Raw genomic sequence first — 26,700 nt, forward strand, 5'->3', positions numbered from 1 at the left:
CTTGTAAAATCATGTTTTAAAAGAATTTGCTTGATACTCTTCTGTAGCTAAAAGATAATAAAGATTGTCTGCCTTTAAAAAAAAAGAATACAAATTGACTATGACTTCCAGATTGCTGCTTTTTTTCTGCCTCTGAACCAAGTTAAATAGATCTCTCTTTCACATGATGGTCTTTCAAATACTTGAAAATTAAGAGTCAAGACATCTTCTCTTCCCTGGGCTAAACATTCCCAGGCTCTTCAGCTAATTCTAAAAATAGCACAAACTCAAATTCCCTTTAAGAGGGAAATAGGAATCCCAGTGCTCCAAGTGTGAAGAAACCCAAAGAAATGTCCCATCTCCGGTGGTGGTTTTGGGACAGAGCTCTGCTCTCTTCAGACACTTTTTTATTATTGTTCATTCATTTGTGTTTGGCTCTTCTTGAGCCCATGGACCATAGCACACCAGGCCCTTCTGTCTTCCCCTATCTCTCGAAGTCTGTACATGTTGATATTTCTTACTGTCATGACACTATCTTTATTTCATCCTCTATTTAACATCTTCAGACCTCATTTTCCTCATCAAAGGACATTGGACTAGATGGCGATGACCTTTGAACTTCCTTCTAGCCTGTGGAATTTCCAATATAATACAGTATCTATGAAATTCTTCCTACAGGATCCCAGGTTGTTACACTGGGAATACCAGGGGCCTAGGATTCTAAGCCTATTGGGAGGCTCAGCTGGAGTACCATGGGGGGAGAGAGGGGTGGGGGTGGGGGTGGTGTGTATGGTATGTGTTTTGTGTGCACACATATACCCCAGGGGAGTATTTGTGTGTATCTGATAAAAAGGGGACCAATTTGGTAGAGAGTAAAAGGTATAGAATTATCCAGAGATTAAAAAAATAAAGATAATAAAAATTACTATACTTTACTATGAAAATAAAAATTACTATACTTTAAAAATATTTTTTTCAATTGCATGCAAGAAAATTTTAACATTCATTTTTCAAAATTGTGACCTCCAAATTATCTCCATCTTTCTCCCCTTACTCTCTGAACTAATGAGCAATGTTAAAGGTTAAACATGTATATAATAATGAAAACATTTCCATTATTAGTCACGTTGTGAAAGAAAACAGAATAAAAAAGACCCAAAAATATAAAGAAATAAAAAAAAAGTATGCTTCAGTCTACAGTCATATTCCATCAGTTCTTTCTCTGGAGGTGGATAGTATTTTTCATCACGAGTTCTTTGTAATTGTCTCAGATCATTGCACTGCTGAGCAAACAAAGTTGTCATTCAGTTGATCATCCACAATATTGCTATTATTGTGTACCATGTATTGTCATTGGGTACAATGAACGTTATTCTGATTCTGCTTATTTTACTTTTCATCAGTTCAAATAAGTCTTTCTAGGTTTTTCTGAAAGTAGCCTACTTATTCTTATAACACAATAGAATTTCATTGTGATCATATACCATAACTTGTCAGCCTTTCCCCAAGTGATGGACACCCTCAATTTTCAATTCTTTGCCACCACAAAGAGCTACTATAAACATTTTTTTTTTTTTACTAATACCTCGTTCCCTCTACCACTTTTATCTCTTTGGGAAACAGAATAGTGGTATTTGTAGATCAGTAGACACTTGTATACTAGATCAGTTCACAACTCTACTAACAGTGCATTAGTTTCCCAATTTTCCCACATCTACTTCAATACTTATTTTTTTGTTTTATTAAGCAACTAGGTGAGGTAATGTCACAAAATTTTAGTTTGCATTTATCTAATCAATGATTTAAAACATTCTTTGATGACTAGAGTTTGGTTTCTTTGAGAACTGCCTATTTATATCCTTTTATCATTTATCAATTGAGAAATAAAGCCTTTCAGATATATTTGCTGTAAAATTTTTCCCTCAGCTTTCTGCTTTCCTTCTAATTTTGGTTATATTTGTTGGTATAAAGTCATTTTAATTTAATAGAATTAAATTTATCCATTTTACATTTTGTAATGTTCACTCATTTGGTCCTAAATTCTTCCCTTATCCACATGCATTTCTCTCTTATAAACTATTTCATGCTCTTCTAATTTGCTTATGGTATCACCTTTTAGTTTAAGATTCTTAATTTTAGGTTAATATTAATGGTACCAGCATGAACTTAGACAAAATTTCGAAGAGAGACAGACCTCTGTCTGGACTCCAAACATGCTCCTTGAGGTCTGTTGCTTAAAAATTCCAGCTCTATTCTGAACCAGGGTTTTTTAGTTAACAGATTGTTAACAGGTTTTGTCTGAAGGTGAGGTTTCTTTACTTTTCAAACTTAACTATTCTAGTCTGAACTATTGTTTTTTAAAAAAAGTTTCTCAGGGTTTACCTTTTGCTTTGGGATTCTCACAGATTGGTGAGAACTGTTTTGATTTTTAGCAGTCAGGTTAAGTGCTGAGGATTTATTTCAAGATCTAAGGGTGGCATTTTTTGGAGTGGTCTAGTGGTTAAATCTGGCTTTTTTGTTTGATAAGGAATTTTGTCCAGCATCCCTATTAAATGGGTTTTTTTTTGTTTAATATCTTATTGCGGTTTTCGGTGTTTTGATTTTATGTGTAATTATTGCTATTTATTTGATTGTTGTATCTGACATGGAACAATCTAAATCTAGGGTCAGAGATCCAGGAAAGAGAACTCCTGCTTTTTTATATGACTTAAAAATTACAATTCTAATGACCATTTTATAGTGGTGGTGTAAATTAACCAGTGATGACTTGAAATTATATTGGTCAAGATGGGGATTCTTTTGGAAGACCTAAATTGAACTACTTTAAAACAAAAATAATTTTAAAAACTACTAAGACTTTTAATAAGGAATGGGAAAGTTTTTACCATTGGTGTCATGAGAAGCTATTAAGAGAGCACAAGGCTCAAATGTTCCTCCTCTTTTTTCATTGCTTTCTTTATATACTAAAGACTGGTTTTAGGGAACCTATTCTTTCAACAAACCTGAGTTATAATCCATCTGTTCCCATTTATCCTACTCTACCTAATTTTAAGGAAACTTCTACCTTTCTATGTCCTCCCCAGCTGCACCATTTATTCTGCCAACCCTTTTTCCTTCCCACCCTCAATTTCTTCTCTTTCTTGTGGTTTCACCTCTTTTCTCATTCACCTTCTCTTCCACTTTGTCCTAATCCTCTCCCCTCCTTCAATTTCCACTCATCATTATCCCTCTTCTGTTCTCTAATTTATTCCCTTTCAATATTAATCCCCTCCATAACCTCTTCTTTGTTCTCCAATCTCCTTCCCTTCCCTTTCTGTTCCAGTTGCTCCTTCTATAACTTCTTCCCCAACTGTAACTTTTGCTTATTCTCAAAATTCTTCCCCAAATATTACTCCCACTGTGACTTCTTTTAAGCCCAGTTTCTCCACCTTTTGTTCCCTCTTCTCTTTGTCCCCCAATTTTTCCTCTTTGCATTCCCATCTCATCTCCCTCTTCTAGTTCTGCTTCTTCTTCTACTCAGTTTCAGCCCACTCACTCTTCTTACCCTCCTATCTCATCTTTTCCTATCATTCAGGGATTCCAGACATTGTCAATTAACCATAGCTTTATTTGGAAAAGGCAAGACCAAGAATGGGTATGTAAAGACAAACACAAGCCACCTTTGAAGAGTTTCAGGAAACAGATTGGGTAGCTTCTACAGATCAGCAAAGGTATGAAATAGAGGCAAAAGCTTTAATAGGTCATCCCATTTGCTTTTCCCTGACCAATAGATTTTTCAAAAATTAAAAATGTCAAAGACAAGCTGAGATAGTATTTCAATTTTTTGATCTTTTAGCAGAGGCTTTTGAAGCAAATTCTAGTCCAAAACATGGTAGGGAAGGAGGAGAACAGACTCAGTTTCTCACTTATTTTGTTAATCTCTCTCCTTCTCAGTCAGGAAATATTAAACTCCCCCAAACAGACTGGAATTCTAAACATCCACAGTTCATAGCTGAATTGGCTGCCAGGTGGACAAAGATCGCCAAGAGAAAAGAGAATTGCAAGCAAAAGATAAAATAGTCACCATGCAAGTTAAGCAATGAACAACTATACAAAAGCCACTTGTCACTAGAAGGCAGTATGAGGATCAAGTGTCAAGGGTTTGATATTATTGCAAAAAATCAGGACATGGGGGAAAAAAACAGTGCAAGGATTTAAAAAGACACAAAAACCAGGAATTAAAAAGTCCTTCCCCAAGGTCTTCTGCTACTCTTGGAAAGGACCATTTTTAGCTATTGTCCTTCCTGGCTCTTCTCTGGATTTTTCCTGATTTGACTGAGGGCTGTCATAGTTGGAGGTGATTGTCTTAGTTTTTGGACCAGGGTGGGTGCTGGAGACTTGTCATTAGAATATTAGGGCTTATCTGATGATACTCCACAGTCTTTTTGTTGTGTTTTGAGAACACTGAAGTGTGAGAGCAATGGGTTTTCCTCCCTGGAGTTCAGGGTGGGTTGAGATGCTCTGACTTGGTTTATATGTTTTTATGTATGTATGTTTTAAATTGTTTTTCCATGTGATGAAGGCATGAAGCTCTGGGCTGTCTTCTGCCTAGTCAGGTTTACTGTGTTTCTGTGTTCTTATTGGTCAACTCCCTCAAGGAAAATAGCATGGTGAAAGGATGTTTCTCTAAGATCAAATAGAATGGTTTCCAGTCAAGTTTAAGGTTTTGTCTACTCTTGTTCTGTACATTCTGTTCCCCTCCCCTTATTACTTTTTAAATTTTCTGATCTCCATTATCCCATGGGAGTGGGTTATTCCCAGAGAAATAAAACTTCATGTGCAATATGTTTTTCTTTATTGTTTTTATAATGTAATTTTAACTATGTTTTAAGGTTCTTAATTTTAGGTTAACAATAGCAAGTTCTTGTCTCAGAAGCTTGACCTATATGCTTATCAAACACTAGACAACTAAGATCTTTTTCTGTGCATAGTGTACCAAATCTATTCTACCTGATCCACCACTCTTTCTCAATCTACACCAAATTTTTTTGATGATTACCAATTTATAATACAGATTGAGATGGTCTGACTAGAACACCAAAATTCACATTTTTTCATTAATTCCCTTAATATTCTTGATCTTTTGTTCTTCCAGATATATTATCTTTTCTAGTTCTATAAAATAATTTTTTGATAGTTTGGTATGGAATTGAATAAGTAGATCAATTTAGAATTGTCATTTTTGTTATAGTGACTTGGCCTACCCATGAGCAATTAGTATTTCTCCAATTTTTTATGATCTGACTTTGTGTGAAGTGTTTTATAACTGTATTCAGATAGTTCCCATCTTATATTGTGTACATTTTTTTTTTAGATTTTTTTTGCAAGGCAATGGGGTTAAGTGGCTTGCCCAAGGCCACACAGCTAGGTAATTATTAAGTGTCTGAGACCAGATTTGAACCCAGGTACTCCTGACTCCAGGGCCGGTGCTTTATCCACTACGCCACCTAGCCACCCTATTGTGTACATTTTAAGAAAATTTCTCCATCTCTTTTTGGAATAGATACATATCCTACACAAGGCTTTTTAGGTTTCAAATAAAGGATCTTATGTACAGACTTACGTTAGACTTGCCTACAACAAATTCCATTATAGAATAAATTTAAAAGAAAAACAAGATGCATTAAAATTACATTGAGTTTCAATTTCATTTCTATACACAAATCATTTCACTTGCGTCCAGCTCTTCATGATCCCGAGGTTTTTTTTTGGGGGGGGGGCGAGGATAGTAGAATAGTTTGCCATTTCCTTCTCCAGATAATTTTAACAGATGAGGAAATTGAGGTTTACAGGGCTAAGTGACTTGACCAGGGTCATACAACTAGGAATTGTCTGAATTGAGTGAATTGAGTGAAACTCAGGTATTCAACTCCAGTCCTGACACTATTCACTGCACCATTTAACTGCCCATTGCAAAATCTCCACATTAGAATATTCAAAGATTGCATTATTATAAAGTCTTTCACCATTTGAATTACAATTCAAATTTGTCTTCAATCAAGAATAAAAATCTCAATTTTTCCCCAAAGTCTCCTGTTTGTACATTTAATTTCCTTGTAAGACTGTTTTAACCCATTTTGAATTTAACCACTAATGTCATTCATTTTTTGCTTCATTCAGCTTATCAACTGAAAACAGATTAGTCAGTTCCACTTTCTGATTCTTAGGCCTTAACACACAATGCTGCAGTCTTTAGGTTGCAAATACTTCATGGAAATGTTTAAATAAATAAAAAAGTCATGGCATTTCCTTGACTTTTCAAATGACAATACTAAATTACACTGACTTTCAATTCAGCTTAAGACACTGAAATGGAAAGATTCTGGTCACTTTCTGAATGTACAAAAATGCTAAGAATCTTAACAAAAATGTGACAGAATGAAGTGAGAAAGAACTTTAAAACTAGTGAAGATATATAAAGGAGCAACTTAACTATATTAATTACATAAATGGCAGAAGACCTGAACTACACTAGGTATAAACAAATCCAGTTCTAAACCAGGTAGAACAATAAATTAATTGAATGGTCTAGGAGGTTCTGAACCAGGTTTTTGTTAAAAATATAATGATTACTATAAATTTTTATGAACTGTTTTCCAGGTCAAAGGTAGATGTTTTCTTTGCTATTCTGAGGAATGGAATGTGTCCTCCTTAGACTTTGAAAGGAAGACATGTCCTGCCCTCTTTAATCCCTTTATAATTTGAAAAGAAAAACTTGTCTGACCCTCCTAAAATCAAGAAAAAATTCCGGCCACTTTTAGACTTCAAAAACAAGTCCTCACCCTGCCCTCCTGATACTTAAACTCAAAAAAATGTCACCTCCCACGAGGAAAATAGCATTGTATAAGAATGGTCTCCAGGCAAGTCCAAGGTTTTACCTACTCCTGTTACTTTGTTCCCCTCCCCTTGTTAATGTAATATATTTTCTGATCTCACTCAGATCAAGATCATTCTGAGATGGTCTCATGTATGAACTGAATGGCCTAAATCAAATCACTTCATTTCTACAGGCACCACCACCATAACTACTAACACATATTATAGTGCCTACAGCTTTACAATCATCCCATTTGATTCTCACAATAATGGAGATAAGCACTAGTATTATCCCCCTTTATCAGAGACAGGCAGAAGTGAAACATGAATGAGACTTATTCAGGGTCACCCAGCTAGGACACTTCTGGTAGCTTTATTTGAACTCCAGTCCTCTCCAGTACACTTCACACCTACCTTCTCCCATTTAAAGTAACAGGATTTTAAAGTACTAATATTTTCTTTGGCAGCTCTTATCACTTTTAAATGTTTAAGATTCTTGAGCTAACATCTTCTGATTCCTCAGCTTTTATCTATTATCCAAAACTTTCTTTATCCAACTAGCTAAACTATGGCTCAGATGAATTATGTGATTTAAAATATTTTAAAACTCTTATATCTATAATACATAAATATGCATAACACAATTGTATAAGTAAAACCTATAAGGTTACATGCTATCATAGGATGGGAGGAGAGAAGAGTGGGGAAGAGAAAACTTTATAAAAATGAATGCTGAAAATTATATTTAAACAATTATAAAATTTTATTTATTTTTAACATAATGGGGTTAAGTGACTTGTCCAAGGCCACACAACACAACTATGTATTTATTAAGTGTTTTAGGCCAAATTTGGACTTGGGTCCTCCTGACTGCAGGGCTGGTGCTCTATCCACTACACCACCTAGCTGCCCCCCTCAATGGCTCTTTAAAGACACAGGAAGAGATTAAAAATTAAATAATATTCCTCAAAAGTTGCATTAGCATTAGACATTACTAAACTATGAATTAATCTTTCCAGTCATTCTGGAGAGCCATTTGGAACTCTCACCCTAAGTCAATAAACTTCTAGATACTTAGCAATAATACCACCCAGTCTAAATGCCCCTAAGCAATCAAAGAAAGAGGAAAAAAAGTCACATATACAAAATTATTTTAAACAGCTTTTTGTTGTAGCAAAGAACTGGAAATGAAAAGCATAGGAGATGCCCAGTGTCTGGGAGACTGCTGAACAAAATATGGCATGTGAATGAAAGGAATATCAATGTGCTCTTTATAAGAAATGCTCAAACCTGAGAAGACTTGTATGAATTGATAGAAGGTGAAGTGAGCAGAACCAGGTGAATACTTATAGTGAAAAGTTTTATAAAAAAAAAGCATGCTTGAAAGATTTAAGAATTATTATTAAATCATATTATTAAATTATTATTAAATTTATTGTTTATTATTATTAAATCAATCATGGCTCCAAAGGACTGACAATAAAACATGGTACTCATTTCCCTCATAAAGGGTGGTAGGCTCAAGGTCAAAATGAAACATTTTACTTTTGGACTTGACCATTGTCTAAATTTGTTTTATTTGACTATGTATATTTTATAAACATTATTTTATTTTCTTTCTCTTTCCCACTTCCCATCTCAAGAAATAAAGAAGTCAGTAATGATATTACTGGAAAAGAGTACTTGAAAGCAGTTTTAAATGCCCTGGAAAAAATGTCAATTGCCCATGGTTAAGCTGAGCTAACACATTAAAAATGACAATTCTACCTAAATTAAATCATTTATTCAGTGCCATACCAATCAAACTACCAGAAATGATTTTAAAGAGCTAGAAAAATAGTAACAAAATTCATCTGAGGGAACAATAAGTCAATAATACAAAGGGAATTTATGAGAAAAAATGCAAAGGAAGTTGGCCGAACCAGATCTAAAATTATATTCTAAAGGGGCAGTCATCAAAACTGCCTGGTACTGGCTAAGAAATCAAAAACTGGATCAGTAGAATAGATTAAATTCAAAAGAAACTATAGCAAATGACTACTGATACATACTATTTGATAAACTGTAGCTTCTGGGATAAGAACTCATCATTTGACAAAACCTGCTGGGAATAACTGGAAATGAGTATGGCAAAAACCAGGCACAGACCAACATCACACATCCTATACCAAAATAAGGTTGAAATAGGTACAGAATTTAGACATAAAAGGTGATGCCATAAGCCAATTAGGAGAACAAGGAATAGTTTATCTGTCACATCTATGGAATGGAGAGTTTTATGGCCAAAGAAGAGACAGGGAACACAATAAACTCCAAAATGGTTAATTTTGACCACATTAAATTCAAAAAGTTTTGCACAAATAAAATCACTGCAACAAAGATTAGACAGTATGTAGAAAGATGGGAAAAAATTTTCACAGCTACTGTTTCCAATAAAGGATATAAGGACACAAGTCATTCCTTGGGATGGAAAATACTATCCACAGCCAGAGAATGATTGTCATTTTTCCCCCCTCTGTTTTTTCCTTTTGGATCTGATTTTTCTTTCATATGATCAATATAGGTCTATGATTATAAATGTAAAGCCTATATCAAGATTGCTTTCTATCAGGGGAGCAAGAAAAGTTATAAAACTCAAAATCTCACAAAAAAAAAAACCCAGTAATTCTCCAATGGATAAATGGGCAAAGGATATGAACAGGCAGTTTTTCAGATGAGAAATTAAAACTTTTATCATAAGATAAGAATGCTCCAGACCATTACTGATTAGAGAAATGCAAATTAAAACAGCTCTGAGGTATCACACCTTACACCTATCAGACTGGCTAAAATGACAAGAAAAATGATCAATATGGGAGAGAATGTGGGAAAACAGACAATGCATTGTTGCAATAGTTGTGAACTAATCCAACCATTCTGGAAAGCAATTTGGAATGATGCCCAAAGGGCAATAAAAGTATGCATACCCTTTGATCCAGCAATACCACTATAAATCTATGTCTCAAAGAGATCAGGAAAAAAGGGGAAAGGATCTACATGTACAAAAATATTTACAGCAGCTCTTTTTGTAGTGGCAAAGAATTGGAAATTGAGGAATGGCTAAAGAAGCTATGGTATATGAACATTATGGAGTTCTACTGTTTTGTAAGAACTCATGAGTGGGGACAGCTAGGTGGTACAATGGATAGAGCACCAGCCCTGGAGTCAGGAGGGCCTGAGTTCAAATCTAGCTTCAGACACTTATTACCTAGCTATGTGACCTTGGGCAAGTCACTTAACACCAATGTCAAAAAAAATCGAGTGGTCGATTTTTAGAGAAGCCTGGAAAGACTTGCATGAACTGATGCTGAAATGAAGTGAGCAGAACCAGGGGAACAATGTACAAAGTAACAGCAAAGTTGTGAGATGATCAAGTATGGTAAATGAAGCTCCTCTCAGCAGTTCAGTGATCAAGGACAATCCTGAGAGAATAGTTAATGCTATTCACATCCAGAAGAAAAACTATGGATTCTGAGTCCAGAGCAAAGCATACCATGTTTCCTCTTTAAAACTTTTGTTTTCTTCTTTCTTCCTCATGTCTTCCCCCCCCTTACTACTTAATTCTTCTTTCACATCATGACTAATATAGAAATATGTTAAACTCAATTTCACATGTATAACCTATAACAAATGTTGCTGCCTTGGGGAGGGGGATGAGAAGAGGGTAGCAGAGAAATTTTGATCATTATCCATCCTTGTTAGTTATTGAGAAGTTGTAACAATAAAAATATAGTTTAACTGTTAGTTCTCCTTAAAATTATCTTCATGAATTCAGTGGATACCTCTCAACATCAAAACCAAAATTTTATGTGCAAGAAGGTTGTAAAAATTTGATTAACTTTGAAATAGTACCTTTATTATAGACCATTGTGAAGAAACAAACACTGCACATTAAATGAATTTTAAGTATTCCTTGAGAATTACTCACTCAAAACTTGTTTAAAATAACAAGCAAATTTTCCATAATGTTTTATTCTTAGGCAAGTTTAAAAGTCAGAAACAAATTGCTCTCCCTTCCACATCAAATAGGCTGTACAAACTAGCAAAGAGCAAGCAGTCCCTAATCTATGAATGGTTTCTGTTCCAAAAACTCATTTATACAAATCATTGACTTAAAATTCAGAATGCATTCTCCCCTTAAAAGTGTTATAAATAGCAACCAAAAACCTGTTTAGTCCAAATAAAGCTGCAACAACACTAACAATCGTCTTGAGAAAAACCTTGCCAAAACTGCTTACTTGGGAGCCTCTGCTCAGCCCTCAGCCTTCAGGCCTTGGTCTTTGAGGAGAGCCCAAGGATGAGCCTGGATGGAAAGCTGAACAGCTGCCCCCCACAGCCTAGTAGGAAGGGGCCCAACACCTGAATCGTCATACACTAAGCAACATCAACATACATTCATTCAGTCATTCACCCAATCAGGTGATGGGATATAACCGGGCATACAATGACAAAATTGAAATGTCCCTGGTTTTACTTACATGGTGTTGTGGATGCATAGGAGGAAGAAGAGCAACAGCTAATTCTGGCTCAGGATGGTATCCATGCTAAATGAAAGCTCCTGAGACAGGAAAGCAGTAGTTATTGCTATCTCCAGACTACTGGTAGGTAAAGTATTTCAAGTTTAAGATTGTAAATGTTTATATTTTCATTATATGTATCTCTTTTCATGTGAAGGAACTATATTTTCTCCAAACTGTAACAGTCCAGGAATAGTTATTAAATACATCTTGTGTGCATGCAGGCAGGATACAATGACTAGAACTCTAGCTCTAGGGCAAGGATTTAAGTTCATATCTTGGTTGTGTTCCTTGCTATGTATGCTTGACATATGCTAAATCAATGAAATTCTTAGGGCCTCAGTTTCCCTTGGGGGGGGTCTAAGTTTAAAAAAAATACTCTACACATTTTGGTAAGCAGATATTTTAAAAATACCCAAATTTCTGACATAAAAATAAAATGAGTGTTGAAGACATGCATTAGAAATACATAAAGTATAAATGAAAACTTGAGAAGGAAGAAGTCACTAATGACTAAAGAGCAATCAGGGAAGTCTTCAGGCTTATATGTTGGGTTTTAAAGGAAAAGGAAGAATTCAAGGAAGTCCTCTTAAACACAGGAAACAGTATGAGGAAAAACATAATTGGGAAAGAGCATTCTTTGTTCTGGAGACAGAAGTAGCATGAGATAAAACTACTGGACTGACAACTGTGGGCCTTGAATGTCAGGTTTACCATAAAAGAATTTGACAAAAATAACCAAAAAGGATTTTTTTTCCTTGCTTCATAGTTGCCATGGCCAAAGAATTCATGACCTCTCAGACAATTTTCTTTTAGTAGGACTCTCTATAGACTAGTCCTCAACAAGAACAAATGATATAATCAGCAGAAAACCCAATTAGATTTTTTCCTCATCGTTTAAGTACTGATTACATAATTAGGAGGGATGAAGTAGATCAAGGCACAAGCTCACATTCATAGTACATCTGGATGTTTACAAAAGCATTTTACAAACTCTGTAAGGAAATAAACCTGGCAATAGCATGAAGGATATAAAGTAAAGGAAAAAGACCAGAGAACTACTGTAGTTGTTGAGAGACAGAACACAGAGGGCAAAATGAGGTTCTTTAAACTGATAGTACTGAGATGAAGAGAAGATTTAGGAGGAAGAGAATAGCTGAACAAATTGGAGAAGGAAAAAAATGTAAAAAATAAAGTTTCGAATGAGGTTCCATTGTCTGAAATAATGAAGTCAGTTTACTGATGGAAAAAAATGACAGAAGAATGAACAGATTTGGAGAAAAAATAATGGATATGGAATGTGTTTGAGAATCCAAATTTGTAACATTCCACTTCAGACTCAATGTTAGCTGAAACCAATATTTCTATCATAAATAAATCATTTCCCAAAGCAAGGTTTTCTATATCAATGTCTAAGGAATATAAATCTCTTAAAGAAGTCATATTGAAAAAGGAGTAAGTTCAAGTACAATTTGCAAGAGTCATAAAAATCCAAAGCATTATCAATTATATAAAAAACTTTTGATTTAGGAAACCTGATACAACCTAAAAAACTTACTAATTAAAATTAGCTAGATTGACCCAATGAAATATGCAATAATATACACCTAAAGTAGAAAAAAACCACAAACTTAAATTAGTAATTATACTACAAATGTATTCATCTATGTTGCAAATAAACTTAATTCATAATTCATAGCTTCAACATTTTAAGAAAAACACAAAGGATCTAAAACTTCAAACTTCAAAGTATAAAGTATAAAAAGACTTCATTAGTAACTTCTGCTGAAACTCTGTCACATAAAGAGAATTTCTTTATAGCCATTTCCAAACAGAGAATGTAGAGTCTAAACTCTAATCTCACAGACCAATTTATTCAGCTTAAGTTATAAATTTAAAAATTGGAGTCAATTAAAACACACTCTACTAGAGTACTGTGTGCAATATATCCTTTAAAGAAATCAGCACAAAAGAACCCATAAATATTTAGGAATAATCTTACCAAAAATTTTTATCCCAAGAATCCTATTTCATGTCAGGGTTCTAGCAACTATTGAAAAGTCACCACTATAAAAATACATTTTCAAAAGTTCTACCTAAAGAAATTGAATAATTGTCTAAGTTGAATCAGAGAATCAATATTTATTCTATGTATTTGGCAGATTTTTACTTTACAGTAATAATTTTACCTGGCAAATATAAAAAATTCAGCAAAAGTCTAATTTTACAATGTGAACAAAAATAATAAATTACACCTAGTCCAACCCCTTTGTATCAGATGAGAAAAACTGAGACCACCAACTGAATTGTGTGATTTACCAAAGTCACATGGTTTGTTAATGAAAAAATATGACTAGGATGGAGGTCTGACTTCAGTCTAAAAATACTCTTTCCACTACATTATACTTTATGGAATTTTTTCAGAACCAAGAAGACAATTTACTTTCAGTAGAAACGTCTATGTATGTAAAATGTAAATACTTTTTACCTAAATAGCAAACAAACTTAATTTCCAAAGTTCAATTCTCTTGAATTTGCTTCCATGATAGTTCTAAATTTTATCCTTTTATGTTATATTAGTTCAATTGTTAAATCTGGCCATCTAGCCCTTACCAAAAAGAGCGAATTATTTTTCCAAATGGAAAAGATGATTTCCATCAAATGTGGAATCAGTTTACAAAGATACAGAATCTATAAGCAATCTTTTTTTTGTTTTATTTTAAACTTCAATATAAAATAAGAAAAAAATTGTCATGTACCCAACAAAACATACAAGGATTCATAATATAAAGCAATAAATTTCAATTTCAAAAAAGTCTATATAAGAAATACTATATATTGTGTTCAAAATTGTCCATCTTTTCCTTTCTTCCTTGTAGGTTTTCTTCAGTACTCTGCTGTCCATTCTTTTTTTCCTCCTCCCCCCACTCAGAGGATAGCTACATTTAAGCCTGGATAAACACAAAAACAATCACACACATTTATACATAAATATATACTGTGCCCTCCAGGGTTTTCCCTTTGCATCCATCACTCAGCAAGACCGCTCCTTTGAGGTTCATCTTCCCCACATTTATCCCCCAATCAGGAATCTAATAGTCATTTATCAGTTAGAGATCTTGGCTCTTAAGCATGACATTACCCTTGCTAACTCTTGTGGAATCTGAGGCTACTGAACACCCTTTCCTGGTGATTTTAGTGACCCAGCTATGCCCTTACTGTCCACCTCCCATTCACCATCAATGATTCAATGTCTCCCTCATGATCCCTGTGTGTGAATGTGACTCTGAGGCTGACCTCAGTCACCTATTCTCTCTTTATATTAACTCCATGAGCTCCAAAAGATTCAATTATCATCTGTTTAGATAAGTGGGCAGGCTAGGTAGTACATCAGGCAAGAGCATCAGATCTGGAGTCAAGAAGACCTGAATTCAAATCCAAGCTCAACTGCTTCTTATCTGTATGACCTTGAGCAAATCACTTAAACTTGTTTGCCTCCTTCTTATTTGTAAAATCAACTGGGAGAGGAAATGAAAATTCACTGCAGTATCATGGCCAAGAAAACCCCCAAAGGGGTCACTCATTTAAAGTCAGAAACAACTCAACAATTAACAATATTAAAGATAGCTAACTCTCAAATCTATATATCCTGCCTAATCTGAGTTCTAGTTACATATTTCTAATTGCCACTAGACATTTTGAACCAGATGTCCTGTCAATATCTCAAATTCCAAAGAAACAACACAGAATTCTTACGAATTTGGGATCACAGATTTAAAGGTGGAAAGGATAATCCACAGTCCAGTCAAGTTGGCCTTCATGCTCCTCCTCACAAACAGTTCTCCATCCCCTTCTCTTGTATTTGGCTCTTGCCATGTCCAGAATTTGGACCCTTCTCATCTCTGACTTTTAAAGTCTAGGTTCTTTCAGTGCTCTGCTAAACACCTTCCATAAAAAGATTTTCCTGATTCTGAGGTTGGCAATGTCTGTTCTTCAAAATTATATTATCTGGACTTGTAAATGTTTTTGTATTTGTTTTTGCCAATAAAGAATAAGCCCTTCAAGAGCTGTAGTGGTTTCACTTTTATCTTTCTATTTCTATTACATAGCAGTGGCTAGAATATTCTAGGGACCTGATAAATATTTGCTGATAGCTAATAGGAGGATATTTTCTCTGCAAAATCTTTACAAAAGGAAAGTAATAATTTCATCTCAAGATTAAATCTCCTGGGTTAAATCTTAAGAGTCTTTTCTGTCTTTCTGGGTAAAATTTATGATGTGCTGCCACATAATAGACAAATTTTTAAGAATTGAAATTAAAGTTGAATTTGGGGAAAAGAAAGTAATTCAAATCTGATTATCATGGACAATTTTTGACCTAAGGGAAAATGAATCTAGGCTAAAATGCCAATAATGAACTTTTGAATTATAAAAAATAGTATGTTAAAGATGAATAAATTGACTTAATAACTTGAAAAGTTTAAACTTCAGTCCTAAAATTTTCTCCAATTTGAATATGAAGGTCCAATACTGTTCTCTTCCAGTATGCTTAGATTTACCAACTTTCTACTATGTGTTATATCACATCCAACTGGCAAAAAGATTATATTGTGCTTGAGAAAGTAAAGCATTCCAACGTCACAACTACCACTTCATATGAACTTCAATCATGTTAGAAAATAATAGTAATAAAATAATAGTAATAATAGTAATAAACCAGGCAGCAAAATGAAATTCTGTTACTAATGGTGCTAGATACATGGAAACATAACTAGATTTATTTATTCTTGAGATAATGCTAAAAACAAAGTACCTGATACACACCTTCTGAGAGGAAAGCTTCTTTTAAACAAAACAACTCTGCAAATCCCCTGACATGATTAACCAATATTTGATGTATTCCAGTTCAATAATGGGGCTGTTACAATGATTTAAATTGGAATGTATATTGCTCAAAGAGTTGCTCTCAGGACAGTGCACTAATTTCCAGAATTGGGAATAACAAAAAGACTTCAAAGAGATAATCAGGCAAATGGTAAAACCATGCTTGTTGCTTGCACCATTCTACTATATCTTAATTGTTGCAGTGCTTCTGAAATCCATCCCGTAAAGTTCTGATAAGAGAAATTGGAAATCCTTAAATAAAAAAAAGAAAACAATTATTAGGTACTAATACATGGAAAGATGATAAATACTAAAAGCTTCCAGTATTTTATTTCTAAAAAAGATAAAACATTTTGGGAGAATGTATGGTTTCCCTTCAGAACAATACTCCAAGCCTCAACCTTTGAGCTATTTTTACCCATACCATCTATCTGTGTGAGTGATCAATCTGGTTAAATTCCTCTTTAAGATTTTTATCTTTAACTACACAACTTTTGGGGGATAGAAATTTCTGTAAGCTTACCCACAGTAATGTGTCTCTTATCTTAAAGCTTACCCCCTTTCCCCTTCCAAGTTCAGAAATGCCCTTAAATATACTATTCTCTAAAATGGTCAGTACCTACATAATGAATACATCACATTCCTCCCACTGCTCTTTTATATATCCAAAATGAAGAGTTCTTTATTTTGGATCTACATTCAATAATGAAAATTAAAAATTAAGCAAGCCTGTTCCCATAAAATCTATCTAAATTTCATGGAAGCATTAATTTGCTTAACAAAAAAATCAATAAAAACATGCTCTCCATAAAAATCATTGTGATCCTATGATCTAATTGTGGAGTTTGCAATCTCAAATCTCTTTACAGGTTTACAGGGGAGACAGAGATGCCTCTAGAGAACAAAAACGAGAAAAGCAACCAGAACTGGAACCAAGTAAATAAACAGTTTTGTGCTATAAGCAACACAATTTTGAGGGTGTTATGGGACTGATTTATAGAAGATAACTGAAAGAAGATGCCAAAACCATGAAAAAAAGTTTCAAACTTTATAATATCCAAAAAAAGGGCAACTGAGAGCACATTTGTTGCAATGGTTCTCTATGCAAACTCTCCTTTCTGTAGAAATTCCTTCCAGGCATCTCCAGCTGACTCAAGGACACTGCAGCACTGGCCTCCATCCTCCTCCCAGACAACCCAGGACACCGGGATGCTGGGCTCTCCACCACCTCAGTCACTTGCTGCACATTTCCAAACCAGGAAACCTCAAAGCCCACTCTCAGCTTTCTGACTCTCTGGGTGGGTGGGCCTCTCCCCCCATTAGTGTGTCAACTCCTTGGTGAAGGCAGGATTCTCTGCCTTGTCTGTATTTTCATCTCCAGCATTTAGCACAGCTCCAAGGAAGTGAGTGTGATCAAGTTTTACCATTCATTCCTTCATCAAAATTATTCAAGGTTCCCTGAAAGAAAATGACCCTGTTTCAAGTCTCTTGGACTGTAGATACTGGGCAAGACACAAAAGTGGGACAGGGATGCCCATAATAGCTATTTCCCATTCTGATGAAGAAGACACCACAGAGTCCAAGCATCCTTTCCTCCACCCTATGTAATTCCATCTCTATGACCTACCCTCCTCTTCTCTCCACTCCAGCTCAGCTTCTCCTCACTTCTCACCTCCTCTTTGGTCTTCCTGCCTTTACTCTCTTCTCACTCTTAAATCATCTTCCACAGAGTCCCCAGAGATGTTCCTAAAGCTCGGGTCTAACCAGGTCACTCCTCCAAGCTCTCCCTCTGGCTTGCTCAGAGCCCTCAATCCCTGGTGTCTTTGCACCGGCTGTCCCTGTACCCCAGAGACACTCTCCCTCCCTCCCTCCACCTCTTGAAACCCTGCTTTCTTGCAAAGCGTTGCTGAAATGCCACCTTCTGCCTGAAGTCTTCTCTGATGCCCTCAGATGGTCGTGCTCTCCCTCCCTAAACTACCTCGGATTCATCTCTATCCTGTAAGAACTCCCCACTGGAAGAGACTCTCCTTGAGGACAAGGACCACCGCCTCTTCTCCTTCTATCTCCTGGGCCCGGGGCAGTGTCCGGCACATGGCAGGACTCTCTGCCCAATGCCAGATTTGGTACTCAATCGTCTCTCTGCCAGTCCCCGGCCTTAACAGCCCCGTAAGAGACTGAGAAAGCCGAGACGTGATGCACCTTCCTACATGAATACTCTCCACTTCGCTTTCTTAACTTTCCTCAGCAAATGGTCATTTTACAAGCGTTTCCACATGAAACTGGCGCACAGCTTTATGCCAACTGTCCTCTCTCCACCGCGGGATGTGGAGATCCTCAAGAGAAAACCCAGAAGCGGTGCCCAGGGCCCCGGGGGAAGCTTCGGCGGTACCTGGAGACCGGGAGCAGCCCCTGGGCAGCTGTCCGCGGCTCCGCAGGGCCCAGCCCGGGGCCGGCCGTCTGGCTCCAGCCGTCTCCCTCATCCACCGCCCCCGACACGCGCCCCCGAAGCGCTTCATTCCGGGGGGGCGGAGGCGCTTGTCAGCCCAGGACACCCCACCCCGAGCCGGGCTCCGGGGGCCTCAGGGAAGAGGAAGGAAAAAGGGGCGCGGGGGGAGGAACAAAGGAAGGAGAAGGGAGGGAAGGGGGGAGCGAGGGGAGAAGGTCTCGGGCACGGGCCCGGGCAGTGGGGCCAGGTCCCCCCCAGGGAAGGGCCGACTCGGGACAACTCGGGGCGCGCCCCCGGCCCGGCCCCCGCAGGGCCCCGACTCCCCGGCGCGGCCCGGGGCCAGGGCGGCAGGAGCGCCTGCGGCCCGGGGTCCGGGGCTGGAGCCCGGGGCCCGGAGGGCGGCCCATCCCGGCACGGCCCGGGCCCAGGAGGCTCAGCCCCGCGGGGCCGGGGCCCGGGGCACCGAGGCCGGGGGGCCGGGCCGAGCGCTCCCCCCACTCACCGGCGGAGCCGCGGCGGCCGGGGCCAACCTGGAGGTCCTGCGGGGCCGACGCGGGGCCGATGCGGGGCCGCCTCCCCCGGGCAGGTCGGAGGCAGAGCCCGAGCCTCCAGGACTGAGGAGGCGCCCGGCCCCGGGCCCGGCCCGGCCCCGGCCCGGCCCGGCCCCGCCACGCCCCGCCCGGCCTCCGCGGCCCCGGCCCGGCCCGGCCCCGGCCCCGGCCCGGCCTCCGCGGCCCACGTGGGCCCCTCCCCCTCTCGGCACGCGGTCCGCCCTCCCCCGCTGCCCGCGGATTGGCCCGGCCCCCGAGAGGGCGGGGCCCGGGCTGTCCATAACAGCAGGTGGAGGGCGTGGGGAGACCCGCCGGGCTCGGGCTGGGGGTCGGCGGGCCCGGACGCGTTTCCTCGGGCACTGATGGCCCGGCTGGAGGCCGCCTCTCCTGCACTGTGACTCCTCAGACCCCCTCGCATTGAACTATTCTGTGTGCCGAAATAGAGATCCCCCAGGTGTCCCTCACCGCCAGTCCCTCGGTTTATTTTTAAATATTTTGATAACTGTCTCAATATATGGAACAACTGGTGGCCAACGCAGGCTTCGGGGCCCGCTGCCAGGGAGCCTGCCGTCTTACCGAGTTCATATTTGGCCTCGGGCCCTTGGTTGGTTGTTGTCCTTCATTCTGGAAGAGGGCCAAAAGGACATCACTATGTTGGGGCTCCAGAAGTAGCGTCTCCCTATGACTGGTGGGATCAATACAAGCATCAAAAGCTCTTCCACCGGACACAAATGTCTCCTTATTTACTGTTTCTCATGATTCCTTTGAGTTCCTGAAACTCTTTCAAGACCACACCACCCACTTTGACACAGGCCCAGCATGCTGGGCAGTGGTTGTCCACAAAACGATGTCCTCCAGAGTGACCTTGAGAGTCCTTTAGCTTCTTCTGATCATCCCTGTGCCCCTGCTTTGCATGAGTTCTCCATTTAATATGCCACTAGGCAACATAAGGTTGGCATTTGAACATCATGGCAGTAGAGTCTGAATTGCTTGCAGTTTAGCTCAGAAAGGGTTTCTGGTGAAATAGGTTATCTTGCCATGTGATCTTCAGAATCTTCCTAACATACTTCCAATGGAATCTGACAAGGCCCTGGTGTACTCTCCGGATCTTAAATTGATATGACAATGAGTTCAACATCCAAGAAGCTTTATTGCATTTACATAAAAAGATGATAGTGGGGGCGGCTAGGTGGGGCAGTGGATAAAGGGCCAACCCTGGAGTCAGGAGTACCTGGGTTCAAATCCGGTCTCAGACACTTAATAATTACCTAGCTGTGTGGCCTTGGGCAAGCCACTTAACCCCATTTGTCTAGCAGAAAAACCTAAAAAAATAAAATAAAAAAGATGATAGTGTAGGTGATGAGAAAGTCATGAGATACCCAAGTCTTCAGAAATAAGTGAACATTGCTATTGTAGTTTCAAACTCCATTCCTCCCAAGAACTCCCTACTGTGTCTGGTAGTTTCTGCCTACTCGTGCATTAAAGTCATCCAGAATTTTATGATGAGGGTCTCCAGGTCTTCATAACATTTTTCCTTGATCTTATCAAAGTTCATCATGATGAGAGCATAGGCACTGATGATGGTGGTGTGATGCTTTCCTAAAAGTGGCAATTATTTTGTCATGAGTCTGTTGTTCATTCTGAGAGGCATGGAAGCTTGTTTGATTATATTAGTTTTGATTTCAAAACCTATGACAGTCTCACAGCATTCCCCATCATTTTGGCCTCTCCAGAAAAAAAGTCTATTTGCATCCAACGTAAGCTGACTTTCATTTGCCAGCCTTATTTCATTCAGGGTTGCTATTGGATACAATACCTGCTGAGTTTGCTTGCAACAAGAGCTATTCATCTTTCAGTTATACTAGATTTCATGTTGTTCATAAGTATGTGCACATTTTATGTACCAATGGCAAGTGGAATCATCTTCAAAACATTTTTTGTATTTATTTTGGTTTGTGTGTTTTGAGTGCAGGATGGGATCACCATCTGCAGTAAGCAGGACAGATTGTTGGGCAAAGCAGACAATTTTAGGGCACCTTTTATAGTCCCTCACACACAGAGAGCACTGTAGTCCTTAGAAAACTGCTCAGACACACTCACAGGGCTGCTGAATCCCACTACTGCTTCACTCCAAGGAGATAACAATACTATGACCCAGGCAGTCTTTGGGAAGAGTTGTGACTACAGCTCTCAATGTATTCACTGTTGCCTCATCACTTGCCTGTCACCACAGGTAAATAAAAATGGTAAAATATTATGGATATCTTTTGATATAATTTGCTTTTCACCACACAAGAAAAAAATGATAAAATGGTATGGATAATATCTTTTGACTCATTCATAAATTGTATTTAAGTGAGGCAGCATTCATGTTATCAGTCTTATTCTCTCTTCGAGAGTCAAAGAAACCTGTAGCAAGACAAAAATCAGCACAACTGGTGATGGTTTCAGATAATGGGTATGACCTTAGCATCTTAGATGTCTAACCAAGCTCTTAGTACTCCACAACACATGCTTTAGCTGCATTCATGGTCACTGGAATAAATTGTTCCCATCCACCCATTCCACTGGGGGAAGTATTTACAAGCTTGGAATAGCCACATTCATCCCCAACTATTGAGACCCCTTGGATACCCTCAATCTATTTAAGCAGTCTGCTAAAATGCTTTACTAGGCTGTGGTCATTGTGGATACGACAGCTTCTTGGAAACACAAGTGAGAGTTAGATGAATCTGGATGAAACCAAAGGTGGAAAGCAGTCCTGGAAGTAACCCAAAAGTCCATACCACATGCACCAGTCTTTCCTGAACACTCCTATACCTCTAAACATCCCAGGACCCCATATATACTCACCCCGCCCCCTGCTATGGTGATCAAATCCTACTTCTTTGGGGGAATGGATGCTCAATGTCTAATTGGAGCAGATTTTAAGGCAGTAACTGACTCTGAATGCAGGTTTGCTTTCACTTCGATTTATTGGGCAACCTTAATTAATTAAATTACATTTGTTGTCCAGAATTACAGGAGCTTGTCTTCCAGAAAGCTCACTAGGCCTGCACTACTGGGATCTGGACAGCAGCTGTCTCCCACAATGCTGACCATAATGGTCAGTTTCCCCTTCTTGCTATTCCTCCTCCTGCCTCCCCCCATCTGTTTGGTACTAACATGCCTGTTTGGGGGTTCCTCCCTTGAACCCCTTTCCACTTCCTCCCTGTCTTCAAACCCAAAATAGATTCCAGGAAGGACAGAAGTTGTGACCAAAGGTAGCTGGTGTTAAGGGTTGGAAGTTTTCCCTTTGTAAGAATCACTGGGCTATGAAAGAGATGAGAACCTGTAGACCAGACTGAGTTTGGTTCTCTCCTGTCTAACCCTGCTATTTATTGGACACCCTCAATGAATAAAGTTCATTGTGTATGGGCTGGACACACATGAATAAACTGACAGCATTGCAGGGCTAGATCTAGAAGGAACTTCATTGGCCTTCTAGTCCAACAGAAGAGGAAACAAAAGTCCAGGGAGGGTGTGTCTTTCCCCAGGTCACAAAGGTAGTAAGTGGCAGAAATGGATTTGAATTCAGGTCCTTTGACTCTTAAACCAGTGTTTTTTCCTGCTCTACCATTCAGATAGCTTTGCTTGACTTTTAAGTATCACCATCCTGGCCAATCTCAGCTAACTGCTGGCTCCATCCACCTTTGGTAAATGAGTTTGCATGGCTAGAAGGAATGCACTCTTGTGTCCATAAACAAAACCATAGGACCAGATGTTTAGGTGGCTGCTGGCCATCAAGGATAAAGTTTCAGTAGTGAGCATGTGTTAACAGAGGAAGAAGAGCCCTAGGAGCTAAAAGCCTATATTCTTTTTTGACCTTGTCCCAGACCTATGATTTCATTGGTGTGGAAAATTCCAAGAGAGGAATTCTCTACTCATGATGATCAGTATCTCCTGGACCACAAATGGAATCTCACTGGTGCTGAGTCATAGAGAAGTTAAATGTTTTGCCCAGGATCAGCACATGTCAGAGGTTGGACTTGAACCCAGGCTCTCCCTCCACTCTGGTCAGTTTTCCTTGCTCACATTCCTTTGCCTTTTCATCAAACATCCATTATGGGAACGTTAATTGGTAAAGGGACTGCATTATTCAGTAGCTCCTAGAAACCAGACTGAATTTCAATGCAGAGCCTTGATTTAGTGGAGAAAGGGTCCTTGACTGGGGTCCTTATGAAGGACAACAAATGTACTATAGAATCTGGAATTCATGTGCCTTGGCCATCCTTTGTGGCTTTCCACAAGTGTGCTTCACAAACCTAACTTTTGTGCTCTAGTTTTGAGAATGTTTCCCTTTTTTCTTCCCTTCTAAGATCGATTTCAATTTTAGAATTCTATAATTCCATGATTCTCAAATGGACAAAAAATGCTTTAACTCTTTATTCTGTCTTACTTCCTTTGATGTTCTTCCCATCAGAGCAGGGAAACAATGGTTCTATGGAACATTTTTCTCAGTTTGGCCACCTGGCCATCTCTCTCCTGTCCTTCCCCTCTCCCCCCAGGAATTCTTTCTCTGGTCCCAGATTGAGATCAAAGACTGAAAGGATTGGAGCCTTCCTCACACTACAGGCACCTCCCAGCTGCCCCAGCTAGCTTATCAAGGACAAAGATCAAGACACTGCTTTGACTCACACATCTACAAAGCTTGGGTAAGGTATTTGCTGCAGATAGATTCCTTTGGGCACTTCTGCCTTGGCCTGGCTCCTTATAATCCCATGTTCAATCATGTTCTGTAGATACGCAAATCCACCCCAAATGTAACAGAAGTCTTCCACTGGGTCAGCTCTTGGACCAGGATCCCAGTATCTGAGAAAAACAAAGGTAGAAAAGACCCAGCTTCAATGGGAAGGACTGTGCACATCACTGCCATGTTCTAATTTCCTGACACTCTTACTATAGCTATTCAAAACTCACCCTTGAACTCTTAAGACTTTCAAATTCTATTCTGAAATGGGAAAGGTTTTGATCTCATCTAATTATATAATGAATTTAGTAAGAATTCATTATACTTTGTGGACTGATTTAGCAATGCTATCTTTATTCCACAGTTCCTTTCATTTAAGGGAGCTGGGAGATATTAAATGTAAACTTTCAGGTAAAATGGAGGACCATTATGTCTTACCATCTGCTCTGGCTCCGTTTGCTAAGGTCCTCTGACCCTTAGCCATCTTCTATGTTGCTATGCCCTTCAGTCCCACTCAGCTTGTCTTAATAACCTTAGGACTTCAGGTCTTTTCATATAAATGTCTCTCCCAATTATAGTGAGGGTTCCCTGAGAAAGGGATTACCTGATTTTTTCAACTTTTCTCTCAAGGGCTCAGTGCAGTAAATCTTAATAAATGCTTTTTTTCATTCATTCTTTCGGAATTATCTTTCCCCTTTTAAAGAAAGACTTAATAGATAGAACATATATGAGATAATTGGTGCAAGTGCTAAGGATGAAAGGTCAAAAACATTGTACCTCTTTACTGTTTCTAGATATCAACTCATTTAAAATGAGTTGGCTTCAGCAAACACAGAATATTTCTGTACATTTGACTTAAGGTGAGAAGGTCACAGGTTTAGATAGCTTGGACGTAGAATGGCTGCAATCTCTTCTGGTGGGCACCATCACCATACATGAGAGAATTCATTGAAGGCAGATGAGGTCATCACCTGTCTTTGATCTTATTGGTTTTTTCCCATTGCATCTGTGTCCATGTGGATCTTCTACTTCACATGGCATGGTGCATGCTGGGGATGATCTCAGAGAACATCATCCAACCCAGAATCAATTCTGCTTCAGCAAGGAGAGGGTTCAATGGGTAAACTGGGTTTCATTATCATAACTTTTAAATTTCTCCAGAGTCAAGTTCTACAAAGAATAACAAGATTAAGAGAGTTGAAGGAATTCCAACTGGCAAGGACTCTCCTCCTTCCCTCCTCCCCCAACCCAAACAGCTGGAGGATGATCCACTGCTCTGGAGGAGACCAACCATGATACAAAGAAAGCTACAAAAATACCATTTGCTTAGCTCCAGGGTCTGGTGTCAGTGTTTGAACTGTAAGAGTCATCTGGAAACAGGTGGGAAAGGTGTTTGGAAATGCTGAATTGCTCTCTGGACCCAGCAGATTCAGGGAGGGATACATTTATCCAGATGTTCATAGCTGTACAAATAAGCATGGAGAAGAGAGGGACTGGGGTCATGTTGAATATAGGGCATTGAAGATTAGAAAAGAGACTTGGATCCTGGTTAGATCTCATTTAATTATATCATGAATTTAGGAAAAAAATTTATTGTACTTGGTGGACTTAATTGATTTGGCAATATTGACATTTTTTCCCTAATTAAATATTTATTTTATCAACTACATGGAACCGTAGTTTTCAACAATCCTTTTTTGCAAGATTATGAGTTTTACATTTGTATCCCTCCCTCTTTTCCCTCTCCCCTCCCTGATAGAAAGCAATCCACACAGATCTGACATGTATAATCATGCTAAACATACATCTATGTTACATTGTGAGAGAAGAATAAAATCAAAATAGAGGGAAAAAAACAAAATACATAAGACAACTTTCAAAAATTGAAAATATTAAGTTTTGTAAACTTTAAACTCCTCAGATCTTTCTCTGGATATGGATGGTATTTTCACAATACCGAGACTTTTAGAATGGTCTTTGATTATTGTACTGCTGAATTGAACAAGTCCATCATAGTCCACCATTACCTGACTTATGTTAGTGTATATAATATTCTGGTTCTGCTCACTTTACTCAGCATCAGTTCTTGCAAGGCTTCCCAGGGTATTCTGAAGTCTTTTCCCTCATGATTTCTTTGAGAACAACAGTGTTCCATCACATTCATATACCATAATTTGTTCAGTCATTCCCCAATTGATGGACATCTCCTCAATTTCCAATTCTTTGCCACTAGGAAAAGAACTGTCATACATATTTTTGTTCATGTGGGGTTTTTTTTTTATCTTTTTTGGTGATCTCTTTGGGATACAGATCTAGTCATAGTATTGCTGGGTCAAAAGGTATGCACAGTTTTATTGCCCTTTCGGCATAATTCCAAATTACTCTTTGGAAAGATTGAATCACTTTCCAATTCCACAAAAAAATGCATTTATGTCCTGGTTTTCCCACATCCCTTCCACCATTGATCATTTTCCTTTTTAGTCATATTGTGATGGGTGTGAGGTGGTCCCTCAGAGTTATTTTTATTTGATTTTCTCTAGTCAATAATGATTTAGAGAATTTTTATATGACTATAGATAACTTTTATTCCTTCATCTGAAAATTGCCTTTTCACATCCTTTGACCATTTATGAATTGGGGAATGACTTGTAGTCATATAAATTTGACTCCTTTATGTATTTTAGAAATGAGTCCTTTGTC

General features: G+C 38.6%; 1 protein-coding gene across 4 annotated transcripts in view; it reads right to left on the reverse strand.

Annotated features, from left to right (window-relative positions):
- Nucleotides 1–19,358, reverse strand: part of LOC141488257 (rho GTPase-activating protein 29-like) — a 100,642-nt gene extending 81,284 nt beyond the window's left edge. The window contains exons 1-2 of one of the 4 annotated variants that reach the window (XM_074188205.1): nt 16,215–18,700; nt 11,352–11,431 (exon numbers count right to left, since the gene is read on the reverse strand). The gene's annotated coding sequence lies outside the window, so the exon portion shown is untranslated. Of the gene's footprint in view, nt 1–11,351; nt 12,930–16,214; nt 18,701–19,222 lie in introns of those variants that run through there. The other 3 variants (XM_074188206.1, XM_074188207.1, XM_074188204.1) reach the window with 3 other exon arrangements.
- Between the last annotated feature and the right edge of the window lie 7,342 nt (nt 19,359–26,700).

The sequence above is a fragment of the Macrotis lagotis genome, chromosome 5 (assembly GCF_037893015.1).
Source record: "Macrotis lagotis isolate mMagLag1 chromosome 5, bilby.v1.9.chrom.fasta, whole genome shotgun sequence".
Lineage (NCBI taxonomy): Eukaryota > Metazoa > Chordata > Mammalia > Peramelemorphia > Peramelidae > Macrotis > Macrotis lagotis.